This window comes from Hemicordylus capensis, chromosome 1, assembly GCF_027244095.1.
Source record: "Hemicordylus capensis ecotype Gifberg chromosome 1, rHemCap1.1.pri, whole genome shotgun sequence".
Taxonomy (NCBI): Eukaryota; Metazoa; Chordata; class Lepidosauria; order Squamata; family Cordylidae; genus Hemicordylus; species Hemicordylus capensis.
Window position 1 is genome coordinate 56,791,213 of NC_069657.1, and position 6,054 is coordinate 56,797,266.

The window sequence follows — 6,054 nt, forward strand, 5'->3', positions numbered from 1 at the left end:
TGTAGTATATCTTTTCCTGAAATGACTTTTAAATTTCTATTTGTATGATATTACAATCTATTCAATAGTTGATATGTATTTAATTCAGAAGTATAATGAGTATTCAGGGTGTCATTATGATAATTATTTCATATACAGTAACTATGCTGTATTGATACAGCTACTGTATATCTTCCCGATATCTCTCACTTCCACCATTCCTACTAAACACATTTACTTAGAAGAAAACACATTGATTTCAGTAGTGCTTACCTCCAAGTAAACATATCTAGAATCATCTAAATGCAAATTTAAATAAATATTAACATTTTAAAAGGAAAAGCTGTGATACAGAAAAATTGTAAACACAAATGATGGGATGCAACTAAAGGTATGACTAAATTGTTGCTATTTAAAAAATGGTATTTTGGTACTACCTGTCAGGAACTATCTTTGCTGGAAAGCTACATACTGCTGCCTCATGTGCAAGCCAAATGAACTACTTAAGCCTTGCCAGACATGGAGTTCTCATTTCTGGACTGACTGCTGCCCAGGACAGGAAGGATATAAAAGTTTCCTGCCTAGGTTCAGGCTCTGCCTCAGTTTCAAGATCTCTTTGGTCCTGGTGTGTTGTGTCTGCTGACTCTGGCTTGAGTACTTAATTCCTCTGATCTTTGACTCTTTCCCTGACCTCCAGTTTACCCCTTGACCCATGACTTTTGGTTTGTCTACCTGGATTTATCTTTCACTCTGTTCCTGAACTCTGATTTACTGTTAATAACTGTTTTCTTGTTTGCTCAGCTTAGACACATAGGCCAAATTCAGACGTAATGCCAAACTGGAGTTAAACAGGGAAGAGGTTGGAACACCGTTACATCTGAATTTGTGCAACTGTGGTTTCAAGCTGAAAGCAGCCTGTAGTCTGCCTTGCCAAACTCCAATTTGAACCTTCAGTTAGCTGTTCACTAAGGTATGCCACCAAAACCATAGGTTTGGCAGCTGAAGCATTATGGCCAGACCTAGACAGAGCCATAACAACGTTTCTGTGCAGTTTTTGGAACCACAATCATAAAGACAGCAGCACAGACTCACCCAGGATCACATCCACTCCATGCCTGAGGCACTTTTGGCTGGCTGCCTTAAGCCACCACTACTGTCTCTGATACAACAAAGCAGTTGCCCATCCCATCCCAAGCTTGTCAGACTGTCAAGTTGTAAAGTCACACAGGGGCATTCCCTCTTCCCATTCTGTCTCTTGCTCCTACCCTTCTGGCAAGAAGGAGGGAAAGGGGATGGGATAACAGGACAGGCACTAAGTACTTTGTTCCCCAAGAATGAAGTAAGAATGATGTATGTTTACAAGCACAAACACTCCAGGTGGCAACATAAGCAGGACACCCCATTACAGCGCCATGATGGGAACATATGGCAGGGCAAGGATACCCGGTGTCAGGTTTAAAAGGCAAGCCCAACCTGGGATTCAGGAACAGCCAATTTCTATGTTTTTGCACAAATAAGTTGGAAAAGTATGGCCCAGCCCCTTCCCCTTGGGGGTACTTGTGCAATCTCTTGGTTTACTCATGAGAAGGGCTGGGCAGCAGGAACAGCATTCCTGACACTGAGAGGGGATATTCCTCATATGTGATGGCGACAGCTGCTGATCCCAAGCAGACTCACTCACAAGAGTGTAAGGCCAGGGGGCATCCCCTCACAACTCATGAAAAGAACAATTTGTGGTGACAGGGGTGTCGGGCAGAATAGCTAATAAAGTGTGATGACAATCCTCCTTCTCCCATAGACCTCTCTCTCATGAGAGTGTGAGGCCATGGGGGCCAACAGGAGATGCTGCCCAGCCAGGTTGCTCTATACAAGTAAGCAATGAGGATAGGTATCCCTCCAACAGCTCTCCCTGCCTTGGTGACCGCCACCAAGTAGTTGTTAAAGCACACCCTCTGCCAACCCATTCGCCCATCTGAACATGTCCACCCTTGGATGTGTCTCGAAACAGCAACCTCACTCTCCTGCAGTCACTGGAAATCGGGGCTCCCATCTCCCATGATTCCCACTTGAACATGTCCACCCTTGCATGTGCCCCAAAATGTGCACATACAAGTGTTCAAATGGACTTGAACATGTCCTAACCTTGCCTGTACCCACCCACCAAATTGGTAAAGTACAGGACAGAACAGTGCAGTAACTGATAATTAAAATCAATTTTCAGTGGGTACAGTACAGTACAGTACAGTATGTACTGAAAAACAAATTTCAATGGATAATTAAATTTTAATTGCAATTTAAATTAAGTACAGTTATACAGTATAGCACAATACTATAATTACCAAGATTACAATTAAATTTATCTCAATTTTTAAATTAAAAAATAGAATTTTGATTAAAATTGATTATTTTATTTTATTGATTAAAAGTGATAATTAAAGTGATAATTACTAATGTGCCAGACCCCCACACTCTCACGCTTACTGGCTTTTCTTTTATTTATGGAATGGACAGTGGACTCGTTGATGCCGTAATGGCATGCAATGGATGCCATTATGGCTGCACAATGCTACAAGAGGCTCCTCCAAGAAGCTGCCCAGGAATGGCTGAAGAAAGGCTTCCAGCAGCTCTCACAAACTTGTGAAGGCTCCACACACATACAAAAAGTCTCCAAAAGCTCTAGAGCAGGGATTCTCAAACTTGGGTCCTCAGGTGTTATTGGACTTCAACTCCCATAATCCCCAACCAAAGGCCACTGAGGCTGGGGATTATGGGAGTTGAAGTCCAATAACACCTGAGGACCCACGTTTGAGAATCCCTGCTCCCCAAAGGCTACCCAAGGCTGCCAAATGCTCTTGAAATTGTCTTTTAAAAGCAAAATACACTAAAAAAATTTGCACAACTAAAACCATAAATGTGCAAGACTGGTCTATATGTCCCAATCACAGACATGTGGAACTGCGGGTTCCAGGACTGTGATTGACGAGGGCCACCTATATTTTCATAAATATCATTTTATAATTAATTATTACAAAAACATTTAAAATAATAATAGAACAAAAAGCTAAAGTGATCCATTATGATTATAGATTAATTTAAATGATGTTTGATATTAAAAATGAGAATTTTAATAAGTAAATTCAGAAGTAAAATGTAGGGGATTACTAGAAGTGCATTATTAGCAGGGTCAAGCTGAAATAGAAGGGTTGATTTTCAAATTTGTCAGCCGCTCAGAAAAATGCCCCCTTTCTCAGTTATTTGGGTGTGGCTATAGAGGCAAAAGTGTTCATAGCATGGCTTCCTTCCTAACATGCGTTCAGAGTTAAGACAATGCTTCTTATCATCACCCTAAATTGGCTTTGTGATGTCACAAACTAAAATACATTCACATCAGCATCCTCAAATGGCATGAATAACGTTACCAGTCAGCTTTTGAGTTTTAAAAAAATTGCCCCAGACTGAGGGGTCAAAGCAGCATTTGGGGGAAACAAATAGTTGAGAATGGGCAAAAAACAAATGGCAAATATGCTGATCAAAGCGATTACATTTGAAACTTCAGGCAGCCCAAAAACTCCTTTTCATGGAAAATGTTCACTTGAGAACATTCAGCACAGCCCTATTAGCTTCTATGTAAGCTAGAGAGAGATAATGTTGGCGAAGATATCACTTAGCCCTTACTCTTTGAAAAGTGCCTCCAGCCTAACTTCTGTCTAGATAGCCATCAAAGACTGCCTGAAAGGATCTCAGTTTAATGTCCTTTCCAAAGGATAGTACCTATGAAAACATATTTACCCCTAGGCTGCAGTATAAAGACAGTGGAAATCGGCTAAGCTCAGGTAAGGGGATAGAATCCACAGTCTTTTAGCCTGTAGGCTAGACTGTCTTCACATCACTTAAACAGACAATACATTTTTGAGCTCTTAGTATTAACTCATGGTGAATATGATACACTGTCCTTGTCAGAGAACAATAACTACTGAGAACACTTATTGCCTGTGCTGAAGAAACTCATTTGTAGAGCTAATACTATTTAGGCAGGCCAGGAGTGGCAGTTGCACTTCTCCCATTCTGTTTCTGACCCAATGTAATTAGTCCTCAGGAGCATCAGGTATAACATAACCACAACAAACTTCTCATTGCATTTCCCCCCACCCCAATTTAGGCTGCATTCTTATAGAGATTTAGGTGGATGTAGGTCTCATTGAATGCAACAATTACTTCTGAGTAGACTTGCATAGGATTGCACTGCCAATCTTGACTATATCCACAGTTAGCCCTTTGAACATTTCTGTGAATCATGCCCTTGGGACATTGGTGCATCCTAAAACAAAACACTTATTCAAGCATTTTGTTAATCTCATCTACTTATTATTCTGGTATTAGGCAGAATAAGAATCTCATGAGTCAAGGAGGAGACCGATAGAGAGCATAAAGCGGTGAAAAAGTGGAAAGAGACCATTTTTGAAAAGTTATATTACACTCTGACATCCCAGCATGATTATATATTTTCAAAATATTGTCCAGGAAGTATTCCACTGATACATTTTTTTTAAAGTCCAAAATAAATCCTAGAACATGTCTCACAGATTACTGGTGCCAAAAGGGTATGGTTACAGCTGTGTAAGTGATCAGTGGATCAGGACCAAAGCATAGGAGAGTTTTTAAACCTTTTCCCTTGCACCAATTTCCTGACCCTCTCAAAGCTGCAATTACCCATGGAATTTTCCCCCTCCTGCATGATGCAGGGGAAAACAATGCAATTTTGATGTAATTTCCCCCTTCTGCATCATGGAGGGAAAAACATACAGGCACAATAGAACTGCTGAAAGAAAGAAAGAAAGAAAGAAAGAAAGAAAGAAAGAAAGAAAGAAAGAAAGAAAGATTGATTCATAACTTCTTGTTTGGTCTTCAATGAATATTTGTATGAATTACAAATGTGTTTCAGCAGGTTCCTCTATTCTTCAAATTAACTTTGGCTAATATTTACGTGACAATGAAGTCAAAAAAGTATCTGAGACAAAAATTCAAAACAAACAAAAGCACAACCATGTTTTATAAGCTGTAAATGATAGCTGTTAGGTCTGAATAATTGTATTGTATTGTGTTTGTTTATTGCTTTTTAAGATAAAACTAATCACAAATTGGTTCACAAAGAGTAAAAACATAAAAGATAAAATGGAAAGGGGGAAAAGCAATATACAACAAATGGAAGGATAAAATGTCCACTTAAAATAGACTTAAATCCAGTATTCAGAGATCAGAGATCAGGCATAAAACACTAAGCAGAATTAAAGAAAAATTAATCTTCACCATTTTAGAAGCAGCTACTGTGGGGTCTTGTGTACATCCCAGAGGAGTGCATTCCACAACCGTGGCACCACCACCATAAAGGTCTTATATAAACATAATTATCCTCCATTTCATGTTTTTTGTTACTAAAGCAATATCCAACTAACCACCTAACTCTCAGACACACAAATTCCACAGCTACAAATAGCTTTGCATGATAGACACATTTTAAAGAAAAGAATATAACCTTTATTGTATATTAAATAATCTTCAGCAGAGAATTGAGATGATGGCATTTTAAATTAATAATATGTTATGATATGAAACTGTGTTTCATTTCTTTAAAAAGTCACTTTAAATTAATCTGAACCAAATACAATAAATAAGCTGTACATTCATTGCTGGCTGTTTTTGGCTGGCTCATGTTGCTGAGCCAGTATTGGCCTTGCAAGTTCCTATGCAACAGCTGCACACTGGCTGTAAGGGGATGTGTGTTGTTTTCTGGGATTCTTTGTCTCTTTGTAAATATCCAGTTCAGACCACATCCATCACTGATCGCATGTACCTTATGTTGGGAACGACGCATAGGGTGTGTTGAATAAGTAGAAGCTACACTGCTGTGTAACAGATTCCCTGAATGAGTTAACATATCACAGACTTCTGGAGGACCCTAAATATTATCAGGATGGGCTGCCTGTCTTTTGTTCTGTTAAACCACAGTGTAAGGCAGGGTTGATCAACTTTGCGCCTCCTGCAGATATTTATTATTATTTATTCGATTTCTATACC